The following is a 13494-nucleotide window of genomic DNA, read 5'->3' as shown; positions in this document are numbered from 1 at the left end:
ATGCTATTGTTTGAGGAGAGTGCACAATTTTGAACACGAAAAGTTATTAATAAACAAATTAGGCAAATTTGGGCAGTCTTGATACAACATTTTGAACAGAAATTAAATGGTTCATTGGATCAGTCTAAAACTTTGCAAATACACTGCTGCCATCTACTGGCCAAAATCTAAATTGCACCTGGGCTGGAATAATACATTATGGCCTTTCTCTTGCATTTCAAAGATGATGGTCCAAAAAAATACAAAAGAACGGTTGGTTAAGGTTGCAGTTCTTTCTCTATTAGACAAATTATTTTAAAACAGTCAAACATTTCATACATTAATACACTTACATTAAGTTTCTTCAGTACATTTCTTATCAAAATAATTCACGTGTTTAATTAAATGTGTGTGCCCCTTTAAGATACCTCACTAGTCTACATCTCTGTTTCCTTAAACTCAGAAATCCCTCTACAATCTCTACCTCTGTCTTTCCGTCTAACATTACTATACCAGGTGAATTATTTTTCTTCTTCATTATAGTCAAAACAAACATAACTTCTGTTCACAGGAAGGCCACTTTAATTACTATGTTCTCTCTTGTTTCGCTGGTTGTACTTTCCCATATGATGCCTTGTGACCCTGCTGTACCACATAGTTTACTAATGTGGTGATGTTTGGCATACGAGTGAATTTGTCTTTTTACGCCTCCAAAGTCACTACATCTTGTATCAACACAGAACCCTCAAATGTACATCATTAGCGATTGTTTAAATGTGGCGTGATACAACGTTTGACTATTTGTAAACATAATTCGTGCTCTCTGTAATATTTTACCTAATACCCACTGTCCTTGATTCTGACAAAGATTATTCCCAAAATCTGCCAAGGGGCATCGTTGATTTCTGATTCATAACACATAATACTTTTCTTGCCTCACAAAGGCAGTCAATCATTCAAGCTAACTGGCTAAAGTTGGCTAGCCAACTGGCTAACGCTACTTCCAGACACGAGAACACATCTTTACTCTGCATTCTACTCATCCAGCAGAGCTGGTTAGAATTTTTAGCATGTTATTCAAAGTGTTGGTGACTAACTTTGCTGCTGGCAATAATTTATATTACATTATTTTCCCTAACTACTCGTCTGAATGTACCAGAGGGCCGAATAACTGATGAATTTACCAACGCTCAACACCCATTGAAATTCGAACAAATGGCCAGAGCGAATTTACAAAGCACCCCATTTAACAATGTCGCACAACAACTATACCATTTAGCTAAGCTAAGAATGACGTGAATAGTCAAGTCGATATGAACGTTGGGTAGTTGGACAGCATATAGTTAAATATATTATCAAGTTCGATGCAATGATATGCTATGCGGCACATAAGGATACCGCAACCAAAAATGTCATAATTAGTTCAAACAAAGAATTTGTGTCTACTGTACAAACTCAAATTACATAACAAATAGTTAGTTAGTGAGATTACGCTGAGTACATCTACTAATCTTTATTTTATCAGTTTTATATTTTATGTCATTGTGCAAAGTCACAATTATATCCCTGAATTCGCTATTAGATTGGAATTTTCCTATCAGCGAGGAGATGCTGCCGAATTATATCCATGATTTGATTTGCTTTTCCCATATTCGAGTCAAATTGGTAGAATGCTCATGCGCTTCTATTAGTGCCTCTATGGCTTTGCTGTAGTTTACCTCTTCTTGTAACATCTGAGTTCAACTCACACTCTCAAACACATAGATCCCCTGAACGCAGCTCGCTTTCCATGCTCACACTCTCAAACACCTAGATCCCCTGAACGCAGCTCGCTTTCCATGCTCACACTCTCAAACACCTAGATCCCCTGAACGCAGCTCACTCTCCAGATCCCAATCGCCTGAATTCTAATCACCTGTTCACATACCTGTATTTCATTATCACACACTACTTAGTTCAGTTCTTTGCACCCCATCACTGTGAGGTATTGTTTGTTTTGTGACACACGTCTTTCAGAGCGCTGGTTTTCCAGTGATGTACTCCTGTGTAGGATAGTTTTTTCCTGCCTCACTAATGACGCCTTTTGCCTATTTCCTGCCTGTACTTTAGCCTATCGGATTTCCTGTTATCTATTGCTTGATCTCCCGGACTACGTTGCTAGCCTTTTCCCTGCCTACTGTTGCCCTTTTGTACCCCCCTGTGTATGCCCTTCTGCCTGCCCCTGTGGTCCTTTGCAATAAACACCTGCTGCGCCCTGCGTTTGAAACCAGCTCTCTGTCTCCCCTCGTGTTCATTATACTTCTGTGATGGTTATTTATGTTCCTCTCTGCACGTGGTTTTAATATATGCCATATCTTTTTTCTGAGACTATAACTCAGTCATATAATGCTTAACATTAACAAAGGATCCATAAAGATGAACCATTCTGAATACTTTGTACACCCGTTTTGTACGTCTACGTATGGGTGCACAAGTTTATATATTATCACTATCAAATTTCTAATAAACGATTATACACATACCATTTATAAAAAAATATATATCTTCACAGAATCCATGTATAACGTAGGAAATCTTAGGTACTCACATTAATTAATCACTCCGTGTGCGTTTCCAACGACTCTCCGCTGCTACAAAGTGTCAGCTGTGCCTCCATGCTCCCAACGGAAACCCGGACGGGTCATAGGAATAATGCTCCACATGTATCCTCAATGCTTCTTTAGACTTCCAAAAATTATAGATTTGCCTGCTACTTTCTGAAAACAACATAAAGCTCTCAATACCACCCCCGTGATATGCTGATGGGCAGTGATGGACGGAACCCCATGATAATGCGACATATCTAAACCTATTATCCGAATTGTAAATAATCCTTACATTTCTATATCTCATTATCCAAAACTTCAGTTTAACCCTTATTTCCACACTCACACAACTCTCATTCACATTCACACAGTACTGTTCCCAAAACATGAATGTTCCTTAAACAAAAAAAAATATTGTTTTCTATATTTTTATAACCTGCGGGAATATTTTCTAATTTCTATCTCAAGGTTAGTTCCTTGCATAATACAACTCATACATTTTACATTTTACAATACTAACACATGATACAGGATCTCATAACCTTAAAACGGTAGTAACTTCACAATTTATTTCTAAAATGGGGTTTGGTTTAAAACAATTACATTTGCACCTTATTATTTTTATACTATATCGTTATAATGCATTGTCTCTTATTTCTATAGCGCTTTTCTCAAACCACACAGGGCTGTTGCTTTAAGGTCTTAAAGTAGCTCAAACAGATTATAGTTTCATCCAGTTCACACAGATTATGGATGCTAATGTTAATTGATCTTAACTAGTTCACACAGATTATAGTTTTAATACAGATCACACAGATCTGAGCTTTAATCCAGTTTAATCCAGGATGTTTAATCCAGTTTACACAGATTCTGGATGTTAACGTCAGATGGCAGCTTCCTCAGAACTCCATTTTCGGAAAAAAAATTAAGAATATTTGTTTCCAAAAAATGTCAGTCTCGCCCTATTTATCTGTCTCAGTTTGGGACACCGTAACCACCCGCATGACACCCTCCTTCAGATCTTAGGCAGGTCCCTGGCTTCTCCTTCAGATCTTTGGCCCTGGCTTCTCCTTCAGTGGAGAGCGGGTTTCCCTGGAGCCAGTTGGTGTGGCCCCCGTGAAACCAAGGTCCTCAGGAGCAGTCAGTATATGGAGATTGGTGTCCAAATCTGGGTCGCCAAATAGAGAGGACAATCTATGAGTAGGGTGACTGGTGTCTTTGACAATTTTTAGGACCTTCCTCTGACACAGCCTGGTATAGAGGTCCTGGATGGCAGGAAGCTTGGCCCCAGTGATGTACTAGGCCGTTCACACTACCTTCTGTGGTGCCTTGCGGTCGGAGGCCGAGCAGTTCCCAGACCAGGCAGTGATGCAACCAGTCAGGATGCTCTCGATTGTGTAGCTGTAGAACCTTTTGAGGATCTGAGGTCTCATGCCAAATCTTTTCAGTCTCCAGCGAGGGAATAGGTTTTGTTGTGCCCTCTTCACGACTGTCTTGGTGTGCTTGGACCATGTTAGTTTGTTGGTGATGTGGACACCAAGGAACTAGAAGCTCTCAACCTGCTCCACTGCAGCCCCGTCAATGAGAATGGGGGCGTGCTCGGTCCTCTTTTTCCTGTAATCCACAATCAACTCCTTAGTCTTGGTTACGTTGAGGGAGAGGTTGTTGTCCTGGCACCACGCGGCCAAGTCTCTGACCTCCTCCCTATAGGTTGTCTAGTCATTGTTGGTGATCAGGCCTACCACTGTTGTGGCAAACTTAATGATGGTGTTGGAGTCGTGCCTGGCCATGCAGTCATGAATGAACAGGAAGTACAGGAGGGGACTGAGCACACACCCTTGTGCTGAGGATCAGCTTGGCGGATGTGTTACCTATTCTTACCACCTGGGTGCGGTCCGTCAGGAAGTCCAGGATCCAGTTGCAGAGGGAGGTGTTTAGTCCCAGGGTCCTTAGATTATTGATGAGCTTTGAGGGCACTATGGTGTTGAACGCTGAGCTGTAGTCAATGAATAGCATTCTCACATAGGTATTCCTTTTGTCAAGATGGGAAAGGGCAGTGTGGAGTGCAATAGAGATTGCATCATCTGTTGATCTGTGCGATTTGGAGTGGGTCTAGGGTTTCTGGGATAATGGTGAAGATGTGAGCCATGACCAACCTTTCAAAGCACTTCATGGCTGCAGACGTGAGTGCTACGGGTCAGTAGTTACCTAAGTGTTCTTGGGCACAGGCACTATGGTGGTGTGCTTGAAACATGTTGCTATGAGGTTGAAAATTTCAATGAAGACACTTGCCAGTTGGTCAGCGCATGCTCGCAGTACACGTCCTGGTAATCCGTCTGGCCCTGCGGCCTTGTGAATGTTGACCTGTTTAAAGTCTTACTCACATCGGCTGTGGAGAGCGTGATCACAGTCTTCCAGAACAGCTGGTGCTCTCAAGCATGTTTCAGTGTTATTTGCCTCGAAGCGAGCATAGAAGTAGTTTAGCTCGTCTGTTAGGCTTGTGTCACTAGGCAGCTCTCAGCTGTGCTTCCCTTTGTAGTCTGTAATGATTTTTAGCCTTTCTCGCCCAGGGGTTCCACAAGAGGAACACCCACAACATTCCGCTGAAAATGCAGCATGCGAAATAAAAAATAAAAAATTCCGAAATATGTAACTTTCACACATTAACAAGTCCAATACAGCAAATGAAAGATAAACATCTTGTTAATCTACTCATCGTGTTCGATTTTTTAAATGTTTTACAGCGAAACACAACATATATTTATGTTAGATCGCCACCAAATCCAAAAAACACACAGCCATTTTTCCCAGCCAAAGATAGTCACACAAAAGCAGAAATAGATATAAAATTAATCACTAACCTTTGATAATCCTCATCAGATGACACTCATAGGACATCATGTCACACAATACATTTATGTTTTGTTCGATAATGTGCATATTTATATCCACAAATCTCGGTTTACATTGGCGCCATGTTCATAAATGCCTCCAAAATATCCGGAGTAATTACATAGAGCCACGTCAAATAACAGAAATACTCATCATAAAATTTGATGAAAGATACATGTTTTACATATAATTAAAGATACACTTGTTAATAATGCAACCGCTGTGTCAATTTTCTTTTTAACTTTAGTAAAAAGCACACAATGCAATAATCTGAGACGGCGTTCAGATTTAACAAAATTTCTCCGCCATGTTGGAGTCAACAGAAATACGAAATTACATCATAATTATTCCCTTACCTTTGATTATCTTCATTATTATCCATTTCAAGTGCCCAATGATATGTTACAAACAAAGACTGGTTTGTCAAATCGCTGTGAGCAGGGTTCGAACCTGCGCGGGGAGACCCCATTGGATTCGAGTCCAACGCCTTAACCTCTCAGCCATCACAGCTTCTTCTGTTACCTTCAACGCCTTAACCAGTCCGCTATCTCGTTCGGACCATTTTACCTCAGGTAATTTTAGATTATCGCTACTGAAGAGCCTACTTGAAATGTTTGTTATGGAAGATATATTCTGAGCACTTGAATCAAAGGACAAGTCCACGGTTTAAAGACATTATCCATATCAAGTCCCCAATGACATGTTACAAATAAAGACTGGATCGTCAAAGCCCTGCGCTCAGGGTTCAAACCTGCGCTGGGAGATCCCATTGGATTTCGCGTCTAACGCTTTAACTTCTTGAGAATACAGGGGGTGCTGTTTTCGCATTAGCATAATTTCCTCTACAGATTAAACTGCCTCTTATTCAATTATTGCTCTTACTATATGCATATAATTAATACCATTGGATAGAAAACAATCTATAGTTTCTAAAACCGTTTCAATTTTGTCTCTAAGTGAAACAGAAGTCATTTGACAGCACTTTCCCTGACCAAGAAGAAGAATGCAAGATGTGTATGCTCGCTTCAACGCTCTGCCTATATATGGTCACGCCACCTATGACCCGAAACACACTTCATTCGTCTTCCTCTGGGTGTCAAGAGGACATCAGAGGAGAAATGTTTTGTTTATCTTGTACTGACGTGAAATAAGACCTATTTCTTTGGCGTGACCGACAACTTCCGGTTCTCTGAATCGCGCGATTTGTAGGTGTGATTGTCTTCTGTTTTGCTGCCGTTACGGATGAAAACTATCTCCGTCTCGAAGTTTGTTTGATACATGTGACCATATCATCTTAATGTATGTTTTTTCAATATAGTTTAATCAGATTATTTGAATTTTTTCGGGAGTTTTGCCGTGTTCCGTTCTGTGACTTTTTTTCTTTGGCCAGTCGACCAGTACATATGCTAAATGAAGAGGGAAAGTTGCCATTATGAATGGATTGAACGACTCATCAGGACTAAGGACACCTTGATCAACATTCTGATGAAAGATCAGCAATAGTAAGACCCAATTTACGATGTTATTTCATATATCTGTCGTGCATGTGAACTGGTCGGGGACGCCCAGCTGGTTCTGGCTGGCGTGGCTGTGCTAATTTAGCGCTACATTTTGTTTTCGCTATAAAACATTTAATAAATCTGAAATATTGTTTGGATTCACCAGATGTTGGGCTGTGTATTTTTTCTGAAATGTTTTAAGACAAGTAATTAGTTATATGACGTTGGTCTCTGTAATTGTTCTGGCTGCGTCGGCACTATTTCAGATTGCAGCTGCAATGTAGAACTGTGATTTATACCTAAAAAATGCACATTTAAAAAAAAAAAACTATGCTATACCATAAATATGTTATCAGACTGTCATATTATGAAGTTGTTTCTTGGTTAGTGGCTATATATTTTTTTATTTAGTCGAATTAGTGATAGCTACTGACGCAGGAAAAAACTGTTGGAGTAAAAAAAATTGTGTCTTCTGCTAACATGTTTAGCTAATAGATTTACATATTGTGTCTTCCCTGTAAAACATTATAAAAATCTGAAATGGTGGCTTTATTCACAGGATCTGTATCTTTCATTAGGTGTCTTGGACTTGTGATTTAATGATATTTAGATGCTACTATTTAATTGTGACGCTATGCTAGCGATGCTAATCAGTGTGGGGGGGTGGGGGGTGCTCCCGGACCCGGGGTAGGTGCTCGGTAGAGGTTAACCACTCTGCAATCAAAGCTTGCTGAGGTAGATCACACAAGGACAAAAGTATCCAAATTCAACTGCCTAATTTAAATATTTTTTCCGAGCACTTCAATCGTTGGACGAGCCCATAAATTAAGGACAATTTAACTTATCTAGGGTAGGGGGCAGCATTAGGAATTTTGGATGAAATGCATGCCCAAATTAAACTGCCTGCTTCTCGGGCCCAGAAGATATGATATGAAAACTGTACAGGGAGAACAAATTGGATTTCAATTCCAATGCTTCAACCACTTGGCCACCGCAGCAGTAGGAATCTAAGGAAAGTGATGAGGAGAAAGCAGAAGTGGACTATACGCTTCGAGCAAGGTAAGAACATGGGTGGGGAGACCCCATTAAAATTACATTTAAGTCATTTAGCAGACGCTCTTATCCAGAGCGACTTACAAATTGGAAAGTTCATACATATTCATCCTGGTCCCCTCGTGGGAATTGAACCCACAAACCTGGCGTTGCAAGTGCCATGCTCTACTAACTGAGCCACACGGGACCACCAATCTGCTGAAACCACTTGGCCATCGCAGCAGTAGGAATCTAAGGAAAGTGATGAGGAGAAAGCAGAAGTGAGCTATACGCTTCGAGCAAGGTAAGAACATGGGTGGGGAGACCCCATTGAAATTCAGGTCCAACGTCGAAAGAACTCGGCCATTGAATGCTGTTGGAAGGCAAGTAAAGGGATTGGGATTTGGAAACAGACATCATTGGTGTAAAATGGTCAACTTGATGGCACGACATATTGATCTTGTTGCGCCAAGTAACCTCGGTCCTTTAAATAGCTGTGAAGTTTGGAAGTTTAATGTGCTAGTCAAAAAACTATGTGCAGAGAAAGTACAAGTGAGTACAAGTACAAGTTATTCACTGAGAATAAGATTTTAAAAAGGACAATTCCATGTATTAAGGACATTATCCATATCAAGTCACTAAGTATATGTTAAAAATAAAGACACGTTTGCCATAGCGCTGTGAGCAGGGTTCGAACCTGCGCGGGGAGACCCCATTGGATTTCAAGTCCAACGCCTTAACCACTCGGCCATCGCAGCTACTTCTGTTAGCTACGAAGCCTTACCCAGTCCGCTATCTCATTCTGACCATTTTACCTCTAAAATGACCAGATTAGCCTACTTTAAATGTTTGTAATGGAAGATATATTCTGAGCACTTGAATCAAAGGACAAGTCCACGGTTTAAGGACATTATCCATATCAAGTCCCCAATGACATGTTACAAATAAAGACTGGATCGTCAAAGCGCTGTGTGCAGGGTTCAAACGTGCGCTGGGAGATCCCATTGAATTTCGAGTCCAACGCTTTAACCACTCGGCAATCAAAGTTTTCTGAGATGGATCACACAAGGACAAAAGTATCCAAATTCAACTGCCTAATTTAAATATTTTTCAAGCAAAGTAAAATATGCTATTTTCTGAGCACTTCAATCGTTGGACGAGCCCATAAAGTAAGGACAATTTAACTTCTCTAGGGTAGGGGGCAGCATTAGGAATTTTGGATGAAATGCATGCCCAAATTAAACTGCCTGCTTCTCGGGCCCAGAAGATATGATATGAAAACTGTACAGGGAGAACAAATTGGATTTCAATTCCAATGCTGAAACCACTTGGCCATCGCAGCAGTAGGAATCTAAGGAAAGTGATGAGGAGAAAGCAGAAGTGAGCTATACGCTTCGAGCAAGGTAAGAACATGGGTGGGGAGACCCCATTGAAATTCAGGTCCAACGTCGAAAGAACTCGGCCATTGAATGCTGTTGGAAGGCAAGTAAAGGGATTGGGATTTGGAAACAGACATCATTGGTGTAAAATGGTCAACTTGATGGCACGACATATTGATCTTGTTGCGCCAAGTAACCTCGGTCCTTTAAATAGCTGTGAAGTTTGAAAGTTTAATGTGCTAGTCAAAAAACTATGTGCAGAGAAAGTACAAGTGAGTACAAGTACAAGTTATTCACTGAGAATAAGATTTTAAAAAGGACAATTCCATGTATTAGGACATTATCCATATCAAGTCACTAAGTATACGTTAAAAATAAAGACACGTTTGCCATAGCGCTGTGAGCAGGGTTCGAACCTGCGCGGGGAGACCCCATTGGATTTCAAGTCCAACGCCTTTACCACTCGGCCATCGCAGCTACTTCTGTTAGCTACGAAGCCTTACCCAGTCCGCTATCTCATTCTGACCATTTTACCTCTAAAATGACCAGATTAGCCTACTTGAAATGTTTGTAATGGAAGATATATTCTGAGCACTTGAATCAAAGGACAAGTCCACGGTTTAAGGACATTATCCATATCAAGTCCCCAATGACATGTTACAAATAAAGACTGGATCGTCAAAGCGCTGTGTGCAGGGTTCAAACGTGCGCTGGGAGATCCCATTGAATTTCGAGTCCAACGCTTTAACCACTCGGCAATCAAAGTTTTCTGAGGTGGATCACACAAGGACAAAAGTATCCAAATTCACCTGCCTAATTGAAATATTTTTCAAATAAAGTAAAATATGCTATTTTCTGAGCACTTCAATCGTTGGACGAGCCCATAAAGTAAGGACAATTTAACTTCTCTATGGTAGGGGGCAGCATTAGGAATTTTGGATGAAATGCATGCCCAAATTAAACTGCCTGCTTCTCGGGCCCAGAAGATATGATATGAAAACTGTACAGGGAGAACAAATTGGATTTCAATTCCAATGCTGAAACCACTTGGCCATCGCAGCAGTAGGAATCTAAGGAAAGTGATGAGGAGAAAGCAGAAGTGAGCTATACGCTTCGAGCAAGGTAAGAACACGGGTGGGGAGACCCCATTGAAATTCAGGTCCAACGTCGAAAGAACTCGGCCATTGAATGCTGTTGGAATGCAAGTAAAGGGATTGGGATTTGGAAACAGACATCATTGATGTAAAATGTTCAACTTGATGGCACGACATATTGATCTTGTTGCGCCAAGTAACCTCGGTCCTTTAAATAGCTGTGAAGTTTGGAAGTTTAATGTGCTAGTCAAAAAACTATGTGCAGAGAAAGTACAAGTGAGTACAAGTACAAGTTATTCACTGAGAATAAAATTTTAAAAAGGACAATTCCATGTATTAAGGACATTATCCATATCAAGTCACTAAGTATATGTTAAAAATAAAGACAGGTATGCCATAGCGCTGTGAGCAGGGTTCGAACCTGCGCGGGGAGACCCCATTGGATTTCAAGTCCAACGCCTTAACCACTCGGCCATCGCAGCTACTTCTGTTAGCTACGAAGCCTTACCCAGTCCGCTATCTCATTCTGACCATTTTACCTCTAAAATGACCAGATTAGCCTACTTGAAATGTTTGTAATGGAAGATATATTCTGAGCACTTGAATCAAAGGACAAGTCCACGGTTTAAGGACATTATCCATATCAAGTCCCCAATGACATGTTTCAAATAAAGACTGGATCGTCAAAGCGCTGTGTGCAGGGTTCAAACGTGCGCTGGGAGATCCCATTGAATTTCGAGTCCAACGCTTTAACCACTCGGCAATCAAAGTTTTCTGAGGTGGATCACACAAGGACAAAAGTATCCAAATTCAACTGCCTAATTGAAATATTTTTCAAGCAAAGTAAAATATGCTATTTTCTGAGCACTTCAATCGTTGGACGAGCCCATAAAGTAAGGACAATTTAACTTCTCTAGGGTAGGGGGCAGCATTAGGAATTTTGGATGAAATGCATGCCCAAATTAAACTGCCTGCTTCTCGGGCCCAGAAGATATGATATGAAAACTGTACAGGGAGAACAAATTGGATTTCAATTCCAATGCTGAAACCACTTGGCCGTCGCAGCAGTAGGAATCTAAGGAAAGTGATGAGGAGAAAGCAGAAGTGAGTTATACGCTTCGAGCAAGGTAAGAACATGGGTGGGGAGACCCCATTGAAATTCAGGTCCAACGTCGAAAGAACTCGGCCATTGAATGCTGTTGGAATGCAAGTAAAGGGATTGGGATTTGGAAACAGACATCATTGGTGTAAAATGGTCAACTTGATGGCACGACATATTGATCTTGTTGCGCCAAGTAACCTCGGTCCTTTAAATAGCTGTGAAGTTTGGAAGTTTAATGTGCTAGTCAAAAAACTATGTGCAGAGAAAGTACAAGTGAGTACAAGTACAAGTTATTCACTGAGAATAAGATTTTAAAAAGGACAATTCCATGTATTAAGGATATTATCCATATCAAGTCACTAAGTATATGTTAAAAATAAAGACAGGTATGCCATAGCGCTGTGAGCAGGGTTCGAACCTGCGCGGGGAGACCCCATTGGATTTCAAGTCCAACGCCTTAACCACTCGGCCATCGCAGCTACTTCTGTTAGCTACGAAGCCTTACCCAGTCCGCTATCTCATTCTGACCATTTTACCTCTAAAATGACCAGATTAGCCTACTTGAAATGTTTGTAATGGAAGATATATTCTGAGCACTTGAATCAAAGGACAAGTCCACGGTTTAAGGACATTATCCATATCAAGTCCCCAATGACATGTTACAAATAAAGACTGGATCGTCAAAGCGCTGTGTGCAGGGTTCAAACGTGCGCTGGGAGATCCCATTGAATTTCGAGTCCAACGCTTTAACCACTCGGCAATCAAAGTTTTCTGAGGTGGATCACACAAGGACAAAAGTATCCAAATTCAACTGCCTAATTGAAATATTTTTCAAGCAAAGTAAAATATGCTATTTTCTGAGCACTTCAATCGTTGGACGAGCCCATAAAGTAAGGACAATTTAACTTCTCTAGGGTAGGGGGCAGCATTAGGAATTTTGGATGAAATGCATGCCCAAATTAAACTGCCTGCTTCTCGGGCCCAGAAGATATGATATGAAAACTGTACAGGGAGAACAAATTGGATTTCAATTCCAATGCTGAAACCACTTGGCCGTCGCAGCAGTAGGAATCTAAGGAAAGTGATGAGGAGAAAGCAGAAGTGAGCTATACGCTTCGAGCAAGGTAAGAACATGGGTGGGGAGACCCCATTGAAATTCAGGTCCAACGTCGAAAGAACTCGGCCATTGAATGCTGTTGGAATGCAAGTAAAGGGATTGGGATTTGGAAACAGACATCATTGGTGTAAAATGTTCAACTTGATGGCACGACATATTGATCTTGTTGCGCCAAGTAACCTCGGTCCTTTAAATAGCTGTGAAGTTTGGAAGTTTAATGTGCTAGTCAAAAAACTATGTGCAGAGAAAGTACAAGTGAGTACAAGTACAAGTTATTCACTGAGAATAAGATTTTAAAAAGGACAATTCCATGTATTAAGGATATTATCCATATCAAGTCACTAAGTATATGTTAACCTGTTTGGCGTGCAAGCCCGACCTCGGACCGAAAATGACACCCCTGCAGGGCGCGAAATTCAAAATCTATTTTTTAAAAATATTTAACTTTTACACATTAACAAGTCCAATACAGCATTTGAAAGATAAACATCTTGTCAATCCAGCCAACATGTCCGATTTTTTAAATGTTTTACAGAGAAAACACCACATATATTTATGTTAGCTCACCACCAAATACAAAAGTGGACAGACACGTATGAATTATGATTATGAAGTATGAATTATGATTGAAGTAGCATGCACAACCAACCGAAATAAACTAAAACCAACCTAAAGAGCCCAGAAAAAACGACCTCAGATGACAGTCATATAACATGTTACACAATAAATCTATGTTTTGTTCATAAAAAGTGCATATTTTAGCTATAAATCAGTTTTACATTGATGCTACCCAAAAATGCTAATACATAGCTTGA

The 13494-nt window shown here is 40.5% G+C and overlaps 4 non-coding genes across 4 annotated transcripts; all 4 read right to left on the bottom strand.

Annotated features, from left to right (window-relative positions):
• Positions 1 to 8663: 8663 nt before the first annotated feature.
• trnas-uga (transfer RNA serine (anticodon UGA)) lies at positions 8664 to 8745 on the bottom strand. The gene has a single exon. It is a non-coding gene; the product is annotated as a tRNA-Ser (tRNA).
• Positions 8746 to 9761: 1016 nt separating this feature from the next.
• Positions 9762 to 9843, bottom strand: trnas-uga (transfer RNA serine (anticodon UGA)). Its single transcript has one exon. It is a non-coding gene; the product is annotated as a tRNA-Ser (tRNA).
• Positions 9844 to 10860: 1017 nt separating this feature from the next.
• On the bottom strand, positions 10861 to 10942 carry trnas-uga (transfer RNA serine (anticodon UGA)). The gene has a single exon. It is a non-coding gene; the product is annotated as a tRNA-Ser (tRNA).
• Positions 10943 to 11959: 1017 nt separating this feature from the next.
• Positions 11960 to 12041, bottom strand: trnas-uga (transfer RNA serine (anticodon UGA)). The gene has a single exon. It is a non-coding gene; the product is annotated as a tRNA-Ser (tRNA).
• Between the last annotated feature and the right edge of the window lie 1453 nt (positions 12042 to 13494).

Source organism: Salvelinus fontinalis, chromosome 26, assembly GCF_029448725.1.
Source record: "Salvelinus fontinalis isolate EN_2023a chromosome 26, ASM2944872v1, whole genome shotgun sequence".
NCBI lineage: Eukaryota > Metazoa > Chordata > Actinopteri > Salmoniformes > Salmonidae > Salvelinus > Salvelinus fontinalis.
This window is presented reverse-complemented; position numbering and strand designations above follow the sequence as displayed.